General features: G+C 41.9%; 1 protein-coding gene and 1 non-coding gene across 3 annotated transcripts in view; one reads left to right on the top strand and one right to left on the bottom strand.

Annotated features, from left to right (window-relative positions):
* The window catches only part of SEMA5A (semaphorin 5A), a 310,103-nt gene extending 303,932 nt beyond the window's left edge, over positions 1-6,171 (bottom strand). Inside the window, exon 1 of one of the 2 annotated variants that reach the window (XM_054284906.1) lies at positions 6,093-6,171. The gene's annotated coding sequence lies outside the window, so the exon portion shown is untranslated. Of the gene's footprint in view, positions 1-5,590; positions 5,733-6,092 lie in introns of those variants that run through there. The other variant, XM_054284907.1, reaches the window with a different exon arrangement.
* A 4,433-nt stretch (positions 6,172-10,604) lies between these two features.
* Positions 10,605-10,673, top strand: LOC128942778 (small nucleolar RNA SNORD123). Its single transcript, XR_008483641.1, has one exon. It is a non-coding gene; the product is annotated as a small nucleolar RNA SNORD123 (small nucleolar RNA).
* Positions 10,674-18,905: the final 8,232 nt, after the last annotated feature.

An 18,905-nucleotide genomic window follows, 5' to 3' on the forward strand; every position in this document is an offset into this window, starting at 1 on the left:
AAAAAAAGCTGTCTGGATACACTCTAAAACACCGAGACAAAATCCTCCACATTTCATTGTTATTAGAATTTTATTCTGCACACACAATCCTCTTCTCCTTCCTCACCTGACAATAGTGACTGCACACCTGCAGTTACACTGAGACCAGAGCCTGTGGGGCCTTACTGGGATTGGTGGCCAGGGGTACTTCAAAGGCAAAGCATTAAGAGGATCAGTTCCCTAATACTGTTTACACTCTGGTTCCACATAAATAGCTACACTGGCACAACTAAAAGGACCCAGCAGGCAATGGTCTGACACAGTCCCAGAATTTGCAAGGAGGACAACAAACTACAACAGCACTCTCTGACTCTTTGATGGCACAGCATCCTCCATCTACATCTGCCTGCCTTCGGGAATCATGGCATACCATGGTGATCAGGTCACAAAGAGAAGTCGTCAACAGTGGACAGGAATTAAGGGGGTTCTCTGGTTGGGCTTTTCTGAAGTATTTTATCAAGTGAGAGCTAGGACATGGATTTACAGGGTCATAAAATGAGCACAACAGACAACAACAGTACCAACATCATCTTTAGCAACTCCCTCATCAGAGCTACTGATGAGGATCATCGGAGTCATGAGGCTCTTGGCTATCCCAGGCTGATACACCTTGAAGAGCACTATCAGAAAACTATCCAAAGCTGAAATCCCATCTTTTGGCTAAGCTAGGAGTCCCATTCTGCAGCACTGGGTAATGTAACACCTGACACTAGTAACAATTTTGTGTACATACTGTCTCCTAGATATTTCAGTATCACTGGTAAGGTTTAAAAAGCAACAAGGAAAAGCATGCACTGGAGCATGAGAAGGAGCTAAAATTTGGATTACACACACACAGTTTATATGACAAAACCTACGAAAACAACCATATATTGCTATTGCAAGCTCAGAATGAGAAAGTAAGCGAGACCATCAAGAGAAGAGACCATCAGCAACTGAACTCATGTTAGTTAATGTAACAGCCCAATGACTCTGGATAATTTCTTTCCAGTCTTCAGTTTTGATTACAACTCAGTAAAGAAACCCTAAAACTCTGACAGACATTGAGAGAAACAAAGCAATAGACATAACCTATCTTCCTATGGCAAGGCCATAGGAAGATGGCAAGGCCAGGAGTTTTTCCTCAAGTACTTGGCAATTTCACTATCAGACAAGGTCAAAAGAAATTGTTTCCTCCCATACATTTTGTCCCACAAGAAGGTCATTTTAGCCATGCTCCCAGGGAGCCCTTCAAAACATTTGCCAACGCAAATGTTTGTAGGTTTCCAGTGAAAGCAGATCACTAAAATGACACAGTAAAAAAATGTATATAAACAGTGAAATAAAAAGGCAACAGGAATTTCTGAAGAGACTGTGTGCTGAGGAAGACACAGTGGTGAACAACTGCCCAATAACTTTTAAAACTACAAACAAATATTTTTTCTCATGCCTTTGTCTGTAGAGTTCACCACTAACAGAAATGACTGATTCAGCAATAAGATTACTGTGGGTCAGAAGAACAGGGCCCCAAATTATTAAAATATTCTCTCCCTAGCTACAGAGGCCTTATAGTTAACTTTGTTTTAAACATTCCTGATTCCCAGTTGAACCTAAGTCTAACAAGAAAGCACATTTAAACAGCATTCTGGGTTTCCAGCTAGACTAGCAATTCAGAGAAGGACAACAGCACAAAAGACAGCAGCTCAGTTTTGAAATTTGGAGAGAGGTGGGAAAATCAACACAATTCACAGTACAGCTCATTTTTTCAGCCCACCCAATTCACATTATAAGCCAATCCTGCAGCCATCACATGTGCTCTAATTTGTTCGTCACATATATTTAGTAATGCCTAAGAACATATCCCAGTATTACAGAGAGGGAGGAAAGTAAAAGGTTACATTTCAGTATTTCCAAAGTTATAATTTCCCTGAGCTTCTCCTAAACTAAAAAAATACTGCAAAATGGATGCATGTTGCTATTCATCTAGCAAGGGATTAAAAAATCAGAATATTATATGCCAAAGACTCAGAGCTGCTCAATCAACACCCCCAATGAAAGTAATCTCCACTACTGAGGTTGGTAACAATGAAAAGATCAACAAGTTCTGCCAGAAATTAAGATCCAACAATTCTAAGGTATACTGGAGCTCAAGGCCAGATCCTGATTTTAAAAAGAAAAATGTAAAAGGATTGAAAAGCTGTATTATATGGCTATCATGCAAGAAATTTCATAACAGATAAGCTAATTGAAGATAAGTCTGGAAATGGTAGCACAGCTAACATGCTACACAGCATTTAAACTTTCTGAACAAGTCATTCAAACTCTTGGCAAAGAAAGGATAATATTTGAAAAGATAAGTTTCCACAGTTGAGTTAAACTCAAGAGTTTCATTGAAAAGGCCTCAGTGCAGACTAAGTATCAACCCCAGTCTCCTGCTACTATCATTGACAAACATCAGCTTTTCTGTGAGTTGCCTGATTTTCTAATATACACTGGGACACCAGGAAATTTCTTCCAAAATCAATCTCCCCAAACAGAGATTAATTTTATTAATATATTTATTATGTAGAGCTGATACTAGACAGCAGACAACTGGATTGCATCAAAGTCTCTGTGGAAAAACACAAATTTGAGAATAGATGCATGAACAAATCCACTAAAAGACAAAAGATTTGAGTGCTTCATACTTTGGAATATAGATTCCAGCAAAAAATCAAGAGGACATTAATTAGACTGCAGTTTGGGGATCATTAACTTGGTTTACATTTGCTACCTTCCTGACAAATGTTAAGCAAATGTGCTATAGTTAGATGCAAACTGGCAAATTTCCTAAATAAATCATAGGACATATTTATAGAGAAAACTAAAATAAAAGACTCATAAAAAAAAAAAACTTTTTTTTTTTTTTTTTTTGAAAACAATTTGCCGTTTTAGCATCAACAGATTTAGCAGCAAGCCGTACCTGAAGTGCACAGCTCGGGCCGTGGCATTCCCCAGGTGTCTGTGAGAACTGCAGATAGCAGAGTGCCACCTGCCTTTCACGGGTCACAGCTGCAATGCTGCAGCCTGGAAATTAAACCCAGCCTACCGCCAACAGTTGGCAAACACACCTCAAAAGGGTCAGTTTGAAAAATGTTTATAGTGTTTGACAAATCAGAACGAAATTTAAAAAAAAAAAAAAAAAAAAAAAAAGGAGACGTTCTTTGGAAGCAGCTACAGCTTTCCAAAACACGTTAGGACAGAACCAACACAGAGGCTGTAACTTAACACTGTTTCCCAATCGGAATGCATGCACATGCCAGAGAGGATAAAAGGATGATAATAAAGAGAAACAGACTGATTAACAATAATTTGGAGAACTCTGCATTGACAAGAATACCCATTAAACATTTCCATAAAATGATTTTATAGAAAAGGAGAAGCTCCTCATGCTGCTTCCTATAATTATGGCCATAGCAATAGCAATCCATCTCAGGAGCCATAGTAACTTCAGAACACACATTACCAAACATCAAGAGCATATCTAAATTTTAAAAACCAGATGTTAAATCTAAAGCTAAATCGTATTTCACTGCTATTCAAAAGTCCATCACCACAACATACTAACCAATTACTAGATTCTGCTTTACATGAAGTAGCAGAGTATCAGATTTCACACATCCTCCTCCCCACTATCAACAGATAGTACTGGTAGTACACACCTACTATTAACTGATAGCAGTATCAGCAATCCACTTACGTGTCCCACAGCACAGAAATCAGACCCAGCCAGCACTGCTGATAAAGCTGCTGCAGACCAGAGGGCAGAAACGGGTCTCTCTGCTCCTGCTCACCCCAGGAGCTCAGCTGCTCCCTTGGCTGAATTCCTGCATGCAACCTCTAACACGAGAGCCAAAAATTGCAGGAGAATTATGTTGTATTTCTGCAGTTCACAGACTGTAGTGTACAGCTACTCCCTGAAAAGTAATGAACTTCATTCATTGAAAATCCTGTATTTGTACAAGACTGTATCAACAGAAGTCAGAATCCATGTGGTTTCACTAAGTAGCTGGGGGAAAAGAAAGTGAAAAACAAATGACCACACAACTCTTTCTTCCGAAAACAGCAGCAATAGAGTTACCATCCTCTGCATCTCTGCCCAGCAGGAAATGAGTACAACAAACCTACTACAACCATATTTATGGATCATTACAAAGTGCACAGGCACTCCTACTACCTGTAAGTATTTTATGAAAACAGCACTAGTTAAAGATTAAAAGAAATGAGACACTTCAGATATTAATGCCTTCAGCTTTGTCAACCAAAACAAATGTGTAACAATATCCCAAGGAATAAGCAGTACAACTCAGAAGCCAGTGTTTACACTACTTAGTTCAAAAGAACCTCTCAAACAGAGAAGTAAACTCCCACACGCCAGAGCAAAACCTTAGCTCTCAGCAGGAGTCCTCACAGCTGTTCAGCATTAAAATGAGAAAATGAGGTGAATTCATTAGTAAATGTAATAAAGTTATATTATTGGTACCTGCTGGAGAGGAAGGTGGGAACACAGCACAAAATCCAGAAATTTACCAACATCATTCATTCTACTAAGCAAAGTAGCCAAGGCCATACCTCAGCCTTTCAAGGCAGCAATACACTTTTGATTGACTATGTGTTACATATTTGACATCAGCAAGCTCAACAATTCTAAGTCAAACTTTACTGAACTCAGTCAGCCTTATATAACAACCAGGAGATGTTCAAACTTCTAGAAATAAGATTTGAGTGCAATTTCCACTATGAAAAAAAATCTACTCTACATCACTCCAGCTGGGCTAGCACCACATCAGGCTGTTACACCAAAATTCAAACCAAGAGTGGTTAGTCAGCTTTCAGAGAGTAAGACCTTCAGATGCACTACCTTAGGGCTCCCAGAACACGCTACCACTATAACTTTAACACCACGTTTTAGTTTTAGGATGTTTGTCACAGCTATAATCTTGCATATTCTAACCATCTTCACAATGCTGCGTGTTCCTGCATGCACAGACCTCTCCTGCCAACAGTCCGGTTTGCTGGAGAGGCAGATGCACTGACAGCTCCCCCCACTCCAGCTGCCCCCCAGGAGTAATCCCGGGCAGATTATCGCTGTGTCAATCTACAATGCAGACTCAGCATCTGGACTGATACAAAAAACCCTAATAGCTGTCATTAATCTGGTAAGCAATCCTCACAGAACAATATACGTATACAATTGGCTGAGGTGTTTCCATCTGCATCGTCGCGGAACGGTAAACTCTAACACCCCAATTCAGAAAGTGCCAAAATACAGTCACGCCACAGACCGAAGACAGTGCAGTTAAATAAAACAGTGAGAATAAAAGCACATCGGGGTTTCAAATCGCACTACACGAACATCCCACTGAAGACCCACGTTACTCAGACAACTGACGGTGCCTTTCACGCCACTTCTTCTCTCACCAGAAGATGAGCCTGAGCAAACTTCACTTGCTGAAGTGTGACAAAACCCTCCGAAACGTTCCCGAGACAGCGGCTGCCTCTCCGCAGCCGGGGCTCAGCGACAGCCACGCACCTCACTCTCCGGGGCGAGACCGCGCTCCCGAGGGCAGGAGCGGCGCGGGGGTCCCGCAGCGCGGAGCGCCCGCGGTCCGGGCTCCGGCCCCTCTGGAGATACGGCTCCCTGTCCGTCTGTTTTGTCTGGTCTCGAGCGAACAGCTCCGTCTACGGGGAGAACGCCCGCCCGTTCTGAAAGGCTCAGTGGACTTTCGGGGGTGGGGCCGGGCAATGCCCGAGACGGGCTCCGAGCGCCGGCAGCGCTCCCGGCTCCGGAGCCCAGCGGCAGCGGCGCTCCGCCTCGCTGCCGGCTCCCCCTGCCGGCGCCCTGCGCCGCTCCGCCCGGACCCCAGCCCGCCCGGCCTCCGAGCCCCCCGTGGCCCGGCGGACACCGGGGCGCAGCCGGTGGAGGAGCGGGGAGGCGGCCCCGCTCATGGACAGGGCGGCCGGGAACGCGCAATGCCCGCGGCGCTCCCCAAGCGCCGCTGCGGCGGGGAGGGGAGAGGGGCCGGCAGGGTTACCTGGAGGCGCCGAGGGCTGCTCGCCGCGGGCAGGGCGGGCGGGCGGGCAGGGGCTCCGCCGCCGCCTCACCGATGCCCGCTCCCGCCTCACGCCGCCATGGCCGCAGCCCCGCCGAGCCGCCCGCGCTCCGCTCGCTCGCACCAAGTTTGCGGCGCGGCAGCTGCGCGCCTCGCCCGGCGGCCGGACCCAGCGCCCCGCCGCGGGGGCGGAGCAGCCACGGCCGCCCGGCCCCGGCGATGCGGTGCGGTGCGCGGCTCGGCTCGGCTCGTCCCGCAGCCGGCGCTGCCCCGGGCTGGGGCGATCTCGCATTACTCCCTGTCCTCCCCCGCGCTCCCCCCTCCGGGCCAGCCGAGAAGTTGCAACTGGTTGAGATATTTGTCCTTGGGGTTTGGGTTTTTTTTATTTTTATTTCCTTTTATTCCTTAATACCGCAGCTCACAAAAACATGACCTGAGGCTGCTGCTTTTCCGTGCGATCTGAGCAGAGGTGCCTCAGCGCCAGTACAACTAAGCACAACAAATCCCGGCGAGTGACAGCAAGAGGGAGGGGAGGCGGTGGCACACGGGCAGCGCTGCCGGTGCCGGGTCCGCAGGGGGCTCCCGGCCGCTGCCCGGGGCTCCGGTGTCGGGGCAATGTACCAAAACCGGGGAGCAGCAGATAGAGGAGGAGAAGGAGGGCTGGGCGCCAGCGGCTGCCCCGGGACGGCAGGGACACCGGGAGTTCCAAGCGGCGCCCCCCGGCTCTCCGCACCCCCCTCACCCATGCCACAGCCGGCCGGCCAGCCCCCCTGTCCCGGTCCCAGCCCTCCGGGCTCCGGCGAGCAACCGCGTAGGCAACAGGAGCCCCGCAGCAGCGGCCCCGGCCCCGCTGCCAGGGGAAGTGGGGTACTGACATTTCTGCCGCCACGTCAGAGCCTGCGGCCAGTCCCTCTCCGCCCCCTCCAGTCCCCTCCCTCCCCCCCCCCATGGCACGATCGACGTGTCAGCCCCAAAAGTTCATTTCCCGGCCCTGGGAGAGTCCCCTATAAAGGTCCCGGGGCGTGCGTGGCACGGTGAGACGTGGCAGTGCGGGGCTGCAGCCGGGGCGCGCAGGCATCTCCCCAGGTACGTGCGTTCGCATTGTCGCGCTGCCCGGGTCTTCGGCGCATGCCTTTGTGTTTTGTCAGCTCACCTGTGTTAAACTAGGAGGTTATTTCTGTTCACGTGTGCATTGTAATTAATTCCATCAGAGTTGGAGTTTTTTTCTTTTGTGACAGCATTTGCGCATTTCTACTTCAAACTGCAGTAGAAACTGACTTTTGTTGTTCACAGCAAGACCAAGCAATTTAGAAGACTAAAAGCAGTAAGAGTTTATTAAAACAAACAAAACCATGGAATTCATCCATGCTAGAGTAATCTTATAAAAGTTAGCTAATTAAAACAACTAGCATCAAAACTTATCAGCAAGCCAAATGTTCCAAATCCAAATTGCCTTAAACTTCTAGCTCAATTTTACTTTGGCTAGGGTATAAAAGAAACTTGTTCAAGTAGAAACATTAACAGAAGTTTGAAATTATCAGTAAAATGAAGTCCTGGAATTTGGAACATTCTTTCTGATTATTTTTTGATATTAAAAAAACCCAACCCAAATACTAAAGGCCAAACTATTTTTTTTTCATAAAGTCATGTAACCCTGATACTCAAGGATGTTTGCTTATAAATAACAATAGTGTTTAAGAAGCCATTACTGTGATTACTGTAATTCCTGGGGTCACTTTCTCATGTGATTTCCTTCTGATCCAGAAAATACTTGTACAGAAAATATAAGAATTCGTTTTACACCTAAAAATTGCCATCAAAGTAAGTGCAGATATGAGATGATTCACATACCTATACTATTAACTTCTTTGGAGTGTTATTAAGACATCTTCAGATCAACAAGTCCTACACTTCTTATGTACCTCCACCTATTACAATACATTTAGACTTTCTTTTTAAAGAGGAGATATATTTGTTTTCCAACTGCTGTGTAAAAAAAAATAAAACATCCCCTACTTTATCTGTGAAAAGAAAGCACCATGTAACCAAAACCAACTGCCAAAAAAACCTATCAAAATTCTGGCCCCCTGACTGATGTACATTTTAGCCTCTAAAAATTCCTCTGCAGTTTGGCTATGAAATAATAGGCATATAAGTAAAAAAAAAAAAAAAAAAAAAAAATCCCAAAACTCACTACATTTATATCTTTATATCATACTGTGTTAATGGCATACAGCACATTCTAAGAAAAATTCCACTGGAATCATATTGACTCTATATCACCCACAGAGCATTTAGTCATGCACTTTATAGTTCTGTACCAGTTTCATGGAAGAACAGTCATGATGTCAATGCTTAATTTTATTTAATTTTATTTTAAAAGCTCAAGGGCAAAGATGTCTGAAACTGCCTGTGAGATTAATCATGTTTGAAATTAAGGCTAAAAACTGTAACAGTTTTAATATTACATGTTACTCTGTGCTATGTCTAAGTTCCAGAGTTAAACCAGATGAGTTGAGTGAATGAGCCCAGCAATTTTAGGTGATGCAATCCCCAGATGTACCCTTGCAAGTAGGCGCTGACGGTTTTTGTTTCTTCATAAATTGCACAGTGGTGTCTCAATCCTAGGCTAAGCCTCATTGTGTTACTATATCCAAAATAAATAAGGATAATCTAATATAATCTAGGAATATTATGCTAAAGGCAAGGGAGAAAGCAGCAGTAGAAGCTCTGCTATCTGATTTAAGGAAGGGAAAAAAAGAAGACCAAGTCCATCGCATCCAGCTTTTTTTCCAGTGTGGAGCTCATCTTTCTCTTCTGCCTCATATTTTCCTGACATTACATTTCTCACTGTTAGTAATTTTTAATCTCTCCTTCCAACAAAACAGACCGAGCATATTAAGGATGGCAGCGTGTGGAAGCAGTCATGGTACTGCAGTTGGAAGAGGAAAAGCTGCACAGCACCTTCAGGCTTTTGGCCAGTTTGGTGGGAAGCCAGATTTCAGCTCATTCCTGTGGTGGCAGGATATAAAGAGTGTTAGAAAGCAGGGAAGGGGGTGGATTTCCATCTGTTTAGGTGGGAAAGTCACAGTGTAAGGGAAGGCCTGTCTTCACATTACCCATCAAAAGCACCTTGGATAGTAAGCATCTCTTTCACCATTTAGAAAAACAGTCAGATACAGTAAATTGAAACTTTAAGTCAGATTAAAAAGGAAAAAACAATAGAAAAAGAAGAAGGTGTGAGCTTCAGTAAAACTGAACCTTGAGTTATACTTCCATCATAGGAAAAGGTCTTTGCTTGCTTCATGATCACAAAGTCTTTATTACCACTGCATATTACTTTTTCCAGACCACTGAAAACATTAGTCATTTTTGTTTAATTCATGAAAAACAGGCAGAGGAAAACTTTGAAGTCTCACAGTTGATTGCCTACTTTTGTGTTTTCTAACCACATCATTTATTACTGAGGAGAAACCCTACTGGTGACCAGAGCCTTTCCAGAGCAGACCAGGCAGAAGAGTGGTGCATACAAACAAGCACCCTTTCCTGAATCAATGCTTAAGAGCAGAGAGTTTGTGCAGTCTGGTGTCTTGAATTTACCTGACTTACACAACATTGTTGAAATACCCAATCATCAGCTCTACATTTCTGTTTCTTTCTCTTTTCCCACTGAGATTCAGGAAAGTATTTGCCCTGCTGCATTTGAGTTGACGAGCCCTTAGCATTCCCACCTGCATTGAGCAACATCATCTTGCACGGCTGGATCATCACAAGTCTGCCATATTTAAATACCAGGGACTTGTGCTGTTGTTACGTGTAAAAACAGGAATGACACCATCCCAGGAAAGCAGATGACCCAGAGGATTTAGGTTTGCCATCCTCATTCTCACATGGGTCTGGTAGGGAAGTACACTGTTAAAAAGCATGCCAGGAAAGGCTGTAGCTGTGTATGCCCAGTAGGAGACACAGGGTGAGGTCAGACTGAGCATCATTTTAATTGCCTTAGCAAAAGACACCATTGCAATTCTTCATGAAAATAATAGGGAAGTAAATGTCAATAATTACAAACTTTGTTGTTTTCCATTAAGTTACTGTCTCACATTAAGTTCTGTATTTAAAGGTTCAGCTGACTGGTCTCCATAATATCTATAAATTAGGAAAAGCTAGGTGAGAGCCTAAAACTTGGCTCCTGAGAACTGATGAGTTCATGTTTACCATTTGTGATCAAAAGACAAAGTAATATTTCTCACAGCATTTCTATTATTAGGGCTATTTATAAACAAAATGGTTTGCTTTTATGAATGCATAAGATATTTTCAACACAGCTATATAAATATATGTGCACTTACATTTATAAATCTGTGATACGATTTTTAGTAATTGCTCGTTTCTTTCCATTAAAGTCTCTGACAGATAAGGCAGTTAAAGAAGTTATTATATGAATTCTTAAAAAGGACCATCTAACTTCAAGTCCCTAAAAGTAGTTAAATATTTGGTGAAAATGATGAATTCTTGGGTACTGATTCATGTGATCTGAAAATGCCATCCATTTCCTGATTCACCTTCATATCTCCTCCAGGAAAAAAATATTTACAATGAATACCATCAGTCAAACAATTTTTATGTGTCTGTTTTTCTATCTTTCAGTCAATTCCCTGAACTGCTACTTTCAAAATCAAGAGGAAGATAAGAATGAGAATGAAGAATGCCTTGGAGAAATCCAGTCATAAAGTTTGAGGAGTAGAAATAATAGGAAATATTAATAACTCTGGTCTCTTACATAGGTCAGAATTCAGACTGAAATGATGTAAAGTTACAAACCTGAGACATAAGGGCTATTAAATTTGAATCAAGATTCACAGATTTTTAAATTAATACATAATAAAAATATTTGCTTCTTCTCCTCTACTTTGGATGGTAATATATTCTGCTGCCTTATACAACTTTCCTATATAGACTAATTTAAGTTTTCATTTTTGTTTTATATTAGCCCCAAGACACCTCTTCAAACTAAGCCAGGGTATATATTAGCAATCCATTAGTTGCTCCTCTCTGTCTGCTTGTCCCTAATCATTAATATTGAATTCCTGTGTTACTACATCACCCAGCAGTACAAGTGGAATTTGGATAGAGAGCACAAACACACCACACACACACACTCATATATAAATGAAACTTTATCACTGCCAAGGAGTCTAAAACACAGGACTCGGAGCTCATCTAGACTTCAGTTTTGTGCTGGGCTTTCTGGGGATGAGTGGATAGAGAGGATACTTGGCATAACTCCTGCTGTCATAGAATTAGACCTTTGCAGTTTCTAAAAGGAATTTTAACAAGCTGTGATGGCCTCATAACTCAGATAACATTTCTGTGGCACTGATCTAGCACTAGGAGCCCTATAAGAAGCTTACCAAGTGGTGGTAGAATTGTCTGTGCTATTTAATTTTATTTAATAGTAAATTCCTGAAGTAGGCCAACATCTAAGTCACTTTTAAAAAGTGATTTATCTAAATTACTGTGAACCCCTGTATGAACCTTATTGTTTTGCTTTTAGCATATCTTAAATCCACTTAAAAAATGCACATAAATCAAATAGACATTAACAAACAAAAGACTGATCAGTAATGGGTTTTCTTATAAAGAGTGTGACTGTCTTTAATGAGAGTTCATTTACCCCTCTAGTTAGGCACAGACAGCATATTTAAGTGACCAAGATCCCACTTGCTCTCTGCCTTTTCACTCTCTAAGACTGACAGTGAACACAGTAAGGTAGATGTACTTGTCAAGAGGGGTTTTGTAGGAGGGAAGAGAGGCAGCATCTTAACAAGCTGTGTGACATATTGTAAGCGTTTTTCCAGCCATGCACTTCCTGTCAGATCATTTGATAGCAGCAATAAAAGTTACAAGTTCAGTTGAAGTGATATTTTCCTCAGTTGCTCCTACACTGTATTCAGTTGCCTGTTAGGAAAGAACTAGATGGAGTTGTTTAAATACAGTCTTTGTAATCTAGAATTGTTACAGAGCAAAATGCTTAACAACTTGAAAGTGGCTGTGGAAGCCAGTACTAGGCAAAGACAAAAGAGAAAATAAATTAAATGACTGAGTGTTTGTTACTGAGAAATAGAAACAAGTAACCAACACACACACACACCAACACACACACTGCAAACCCATCTGAATTCAGTTACTTTGATGATTTTACTGAGACACTAAAGCACCCTCCTCACAGTCTGGTCTTCTGTTTTGTTATCAGTTGAACTCAGGCCAGACTAGAGCAATGAGAGTATAAGGAGGTACCTATATCTTTCCTGACTTGAAAGGAAGCCCAGCCCACTCTTTTACATTTTTTTTGTGCATCTTGGTATCGCCTGAGAATTTAGCAAGTGTGATTTTTGTTGATGTGTTTCAAAAGTTGCCTGTTAGCAATACCAAAAATCTGCTAAGAATCTGTGTTGAGCTGAACTCTCTGCTGTCAAACTTTAAGCCTTCATTTTTTTGCTCTGTCCCATAGTGATCCCCAAACTAAAGAGATCCCACCATTTCCCAAACAGCTGTGAGCTTTGCAAAGTAAAGCACATCCATTTATTGCAGGCGGACCATTTAAAAGTGTGCAGCTATTTTTCTACTATTAGTTGTTATATATATATATATATATGTGTGTGTGTGTGTGTGTGTGTGTGTCTATATATACATGTATATATATGAGTGTATATATATATACATATATATATATATATATCAGCCTGCATTGTGTGCATTGTGACATTGTCAGTTCAGGGTATAAGCAAAGTTATATTCCATAATGAACAAAACTTGGAAGTAGTAGCCTTGTAGGAAAATGAAAATAGGATCACTTGGTGACATTAATTTCAGTTGTCCTGGGTTTTCATGGCAAGATTCAGGTAGAGGAGGGGTGCAGGTGTGGCTTCTCTGAGAAGCTGCCAGAAGCTTCCCTTGTGTCCAACAGAGCCAATGCCAGCTGGTTCTCAGACAGACACGCTGCTGGCCAGGGCTGAGCCCAGCAGTGATGGTGGTAGCGCCTCTGGGATGTAATATTGAAAAAAGAAAAAAAGTTATTGCACAAAAGTAATTGTGGCCAGAGAAGAGAGGAGTGAGAATACGTGAGAGCAACAGCCCTGCAAACACCAAGATGAGGAAGGAGAGGGAGGAGGTGCTCCAGATGCTGAAGCTGAGATTCCCCTGCAGCCAGTGGAGGTCCAGGGGGAGTAGAGATCCACTGCAGCCCACAGAGATTCACAGGGGAGCAGAGATCCACCTGCAGGTCCTGGAGAGCCCCATCCCAGAGCAGGGGGATGTCCAAAGGAGGCTGTAACCCCATGAGAAGCCCAGGCTGGAGCAGGCTCGCGGCAGGACCTGTGGGCCCATAGAGAAAGAGGCCCAGTGCTCCTGCATTGCATGAAAGGGACTCACACTGGAGCAGTCTGTGAAGAACTGCAGCCTGTGGGATGGACTCATGTTTGACAAGTCCATGGAGGACTTTTCCCATCTTCCTGCCCTGCCAGGACTGCAGTATAAAACCAGTAATAAAGTTAAGCCCAAGAAGGAAGGAGTGGTGGGTGGAAGGTGTTTTTATTGTACTTCTTGTTACCCTACTCTTATTTTGCTTGGCAACAATAAGTAATAAATAATGAGTTCAGTGAATTTCCCAAAGCTGTGTCACATGTGCTTTGCCTTTGATAGCAATGAGGGAGTGATCTCTCCCTAACCTTTTCTCAAGCCGTGAACCCTTCCGCGAGTATATTTTTTCCTCACCTGTCCACCTGAGGAGGGGAGTGGCAGAGGGGCTTTGGTGCTTACCCAGTGCCCAGCTAGAGTCAAATCACCAACTATGACTACCTAACATTTGAGTGCTTGACTTATTGCCCTCAACAATAATTAGTATTCTGTATAGTATAAGTTCAGTTATTAAATATGCATCACTCTTATTCCTCTCCATAGCCTGAAAACACTGTAGTTATTGAAATTATTTAAATCAGAAGTAACATGTTCAAAATATTTTTTCTTTATGTTTTGCATAATAAAAACTGCTTTGTTAACAGTATTGCATAATAATTATTTTATTGGACACATTGAAAACTTGTAAGAGGTTTTGCTTCAGAAGGGGACACCTAGTCTGAGTCTGCTCTAGGAAGCCAGAAATTGACTTGTAAAAAACTTGAAGTCTCATTGCAGAACACTCAAGCAGGAGGAGGGATGTGCTGACATGCTACTAAAGAGGAAAAAAACCCACTATTTTTTGCAGTTTTGCCAAGCTCCAATTCAATTACTAAGTGGTTTTGCTACTTATTCAGACTTGGGGGTTCATTAAAGACACAAGTTGACAGGGGAGACCAAAACCCATGTTCACCTTCCAAGTCCACTGTCATATTTTAAATAGTACCAGAAGATAACAAAAGGAGACCAAGGGTTAATGTCTACACACTTTGGAGTGCCTCTTGTCTCTAGTGGACATTCCCAATCCAGAACAGAAGCTGAGGGCTGGGGGATTGGTTTGTGCACTGATGCTGCTGTGTAAACAAAATAAGCCCGTTCACCATTTGTTCTTCCATCAGCCATATGTTTACTAAGAATTCAAAGGCTAAAATTTTAAAAATAGTTGTATTGTGATAGAAATGTTAATGAAATAATTTGCATAAAAATGTCAGATTTCAATCGGGTTTGTCAGCAGGGGATTGAGATTCTAATTAAAAAGACGAGAGCAAGTAAAGGAAGAAATACACAGGAGCTACATGTGTAATGCTATCCTCTTTTTTGTAATAATCACTTCCTTGTACTATCAAAATGAAGGCATTGATAATAGAACTCAGTTGAAAAATGGAAAAAATTACTTGAATTATCCCAAGAAAAAAATAACAGTCATCCAACTGCAACCCAAATCCTCCATGCCTGCCAACATCCTTGACTTTTCACAAAAATAGGCTATGTCCCAAAGACACAGCAACTTGGACCAGAAGATAAAAACTAATTCACAAGTTAAGGACTTTTCTGGGAGAACATCTCCCCAAAGCTGTTCATTTTGAGTGAAAGTGGATAACTAGTACAAAGGAAGAGACACATTCATTCCAAAGTGTGCATGCATGGGAAAATAGCAAGCAGTCACTCAACATGGTAGACAATTGGGAGTTTCCGGTTATAACATGATAAATCATGTAACCAAAAAAAAAAATCAGTCTGACACATATTCATTAGCATCAGCTTCTGGGAGAGTTTCGCATAGTAATTTCTCCATGAGACAAAAGCAAATGCAATGTCACAGCAGCTGCACATGGAAGCAAGAAGCTCCATGGAAAGAGAAGTGAAGACTTTTCCCTAGGCTGTCTCCTATGTCTGAATGGTGACACCCTCAGCTCCCCCTGCTTTCCATACCCTGGAAGAGATGTGAACTATGTTCCCCCATCCCTCCTGATCATGCTGCTTCCACCGTGTCTCCTGGCATCTTTGGAGAAAACAAGCACAGATCAGCTCCCCTAGACATAACGGTATAATTGATTTTATTGCCTTTTTACGTGCTCAGGTTGTTCAGTAAAGGACCTCAGGTTTTGTCTAAAGCTTTCTAGACTACTCACATTTTTACTTCTCTTGTTTTAGGGAGGGAACTGGAGAGTTGTTCTATTATTTGAGGGAAAAATTGTATGAACTGGAAAATTTCTGTATGGTCATAAACACTTTCATTCTGCTGCTGTGATCAAAAGCAATGTGAATGGACAAAATACTGGTGATTTAAAATTTTATTTCATAATGTCTGAGGAAATTAGTTTCAAAACACTTCTACTAAACATTTAATGGCTGATGTTCCCAGGATCAGCAGACATGGACCTGCCATCAGGAATGCCCTAGATATTCCTTACAGCAGATTGTCAGGCAAAGCCTCCCAGTTTAACCGGGTTGTTCTTCATTAGATGCAGGATGAACACCTGTAAGCATTTAGGAGTTTTGCTCAGTAACAAATACGTGGGAAAGATTTTTTTTTTCTGACTTGAGTGGGAGCAAGAATGGGTTGTAGCATTTCTGTGTTGATACAACCAAGACCCTTTTAAGGAAATTAAGTGCCTGCAATTTTCTTTCACACCAGTGGGATTTGCAATTAGAGGAAGACTAATAGATAGTATAAATAAATAAAGCTCAAAGTTCCTGCTGTATTTAGTGGCATCTGGCAATACACCACAAGTCTTGTAAGTGACACAGCATGAAAAGCATCCTTTAAACCTGAATCAATTATGTTCTATTTGGAACTCTATGAATAATCACACAAAACAAAATTCAAATGCATATTCTGTATACCAAATGCAACTGAAAAATCAGCAGGAAAGAACTTAGAGTGTGCCAAAATACTCCTTGGATTTGTTAGTTGAGATCATGAAAGAAAACCAATATTGAGTCTTCTCATTTTACATTATAGTTTTCCTTTCCATTCTCAAATTCAGATCACTCATCCAAAAATACAGATAACTAACATATATCCTATGCTGCCTAACTGTTCAATATCAGGAGTACTAGGAGTTTTCATCTATTTAAGAGCACAACAATACTGGTTACTGCTGATAATGTGTTGTCATCTACAAATACTACACCTGAGGAAACCACAGATGAGTTTGTAACTCTGTGTATTTACTCAGTGGTTAGCACAGTAGGACTCTGGTTTTGTTTGGAACTACCAATGGCATTAATGTTATAGCAAAAAAAAAGTAAAAAAAATCAATGACAGTCCTTATGTTTGATAGAAAGTTACACACTGTGATTTTCTGCGGAGGCTGCTACAGATAAACTCCACAAATCTGATGGGAGAAAAAGCCAAAGATGTTCGTACTATAATCAGATATAAAGATCTGAGAATCCCTTAACACTGCCAAGACCCAGGAATGGAGTGTCTAACTATGTCTGACTGAAATATCTTTAAGGGTATATTTGGTTTCTCAGAAATTAATTATCTGAAAACATACATCTTTCCTTGGTATTTATTCTTTTTAACTCCCTTCTTTGTAACTGAAGTGCTGAAGAACAAGTCATGCTGATTGTTTTGAGTTTTTTGGTTTTTTTCTTTCTGGTAACATTATAAATAAAAATGCATTTTACTAAAGCCTCTGGAAATGCAATTTGTTATGTCACAGCAATCACTCAGCATGTGTACAGCTGGGTTTGATGATACCAAACCCTGCTTGTTATAAAACCAGTAGCAATGGCCTCAAGGAAGGAAGGCTAAATGAAGAAAGACTGACAGCTTGGGGGCTCAAACTAGTTTGGGTCATCAGGAGCTAAAAGGGAATGTTTTAACTTGCCAATGAATTGCTATTCCAATGCCAAGGCAGAGTAGAGGCCAAATTAACATCTCATATCTCATTTCAAACACATTCCCTGTCTTTTACCAAAATCCCTTTGATTATTTTAGAATAGAGAAGGGGGAAAATGTTCTGCTATGTATATATCACTTAGAGCACTTTCTAAAAAGATTAGTAAAAGCATAACAAGAAATACTGAATTTTCAATGGAGCTTGTCATGGGACAACTTCAATTCCACCCACTTGAAGAAAGCAGTACAGCTCTTCCAAAAATTCATCAATATCCCACTTGTTTATGTTACTTCAATTCAAGGTGTCCTGATTAGTAAAGCTTCATCTTGGAAAAAAACCAAGAGGCTTGCACCGCTGTCTGGGTCAAAACAGAAAAACTTCTATCCCTCCAAATGTTTGTTGTTGCTCTCTTAACACTGAAAACACAGTGAAAGCACAACAGACCCAGCACAAAACAAACTGACTCCACCAGCATCCCATCAATACTGGACCAGGAGCTCAGACAGTGCTGTTGCTCTGGAATCACTTTTTAACCTGATCTCTGAACAGCTGATGAACAAGCATACAACAAACTGCAGTAGATAGTAATAAGAGAGAACAACATTAAACAGTAGATCCTATCTATATCCTCAGTAGATAGTAATAAGAGAGAACAACATTAAACAAGAATCATAACTCACTTCAAATCTCACCCTATGGCATCTCCTGATTCTGTCTGATAGCTGGGTGAACAAAAACTCCAAGCTCAGCTCCACAGTGGAGAGCCAAGAACAAAGGAGGAAAGCTGGAAGTGCTTCACAGAGTTTATTCACCAGTGTGGGTGCTTACTTTTTTTAGCCCTGTTTTTCTTTAGGGCTGGAGGATTGTTTGGCACAAAGGAAAAATAATTGAAAGAGAAGCAGAGATGAAAAGCAAGCAGATGAGGAAAAGCAGAAAGATAAAAACAAAATGAAGGGTAAGGAAAAAACAAAAAGGAAAAATTATGTTTTCCTTCATTGTGTCAACCAAATAATAAAGTGTTTCCTCAGTACTATGCCTGATATCAACTCACCCTTTGCCAAACAATATTCAGATAGTCCCTCCACCCAGAGCACTCAAATTCTTTAGTGTAGGAGATGGAATATGGCAATGGTCCATCTAGCCCAATTAACCTGTCTCTGATGGCCACCCATATGAGATTCTTAAGGAGTTCAGCAAGGCAAGCACACAGCTGCCCATCAGTGATTAAAGGCTTACAGACATCCAGTAGTGCAGGACCTCAGTACATTTATACAGTCCTTCATAGACCTGTTTCCAAAATTTCTTCCATCACTGATGCACCTACAGCCTCTTAGGCTGAGGAATGCCACAGCTGAGGTGTGCTTTGAAAGGGTGCACTCCCTTTTTTTTGAACAGCTTCCCACCTAGTTGTGGGATCTCAGTCTCTCAGAACTGGGGGGCTCGGGAGTCCTGGAATGCTGCCAGAAATGTCTGGTGGCTGGACTTT

This window comes from Melozone crissalis, unplaced genomic scaffold, assembly GCF_028551555.1.
Source record: "Melozone crissalis strain CALT ecotype California unplaced genomic scaffold, PUWL_Pcris_2 ptg000042l_1, whole genome shotgun sequence".
NCBI classification, from domain to species: domain Eukaryota; kingdom Metazoa; phylum Chordata; class Aves; order Passeriformes; family Passerellidae; genus Melozone; species Melozone crissalis.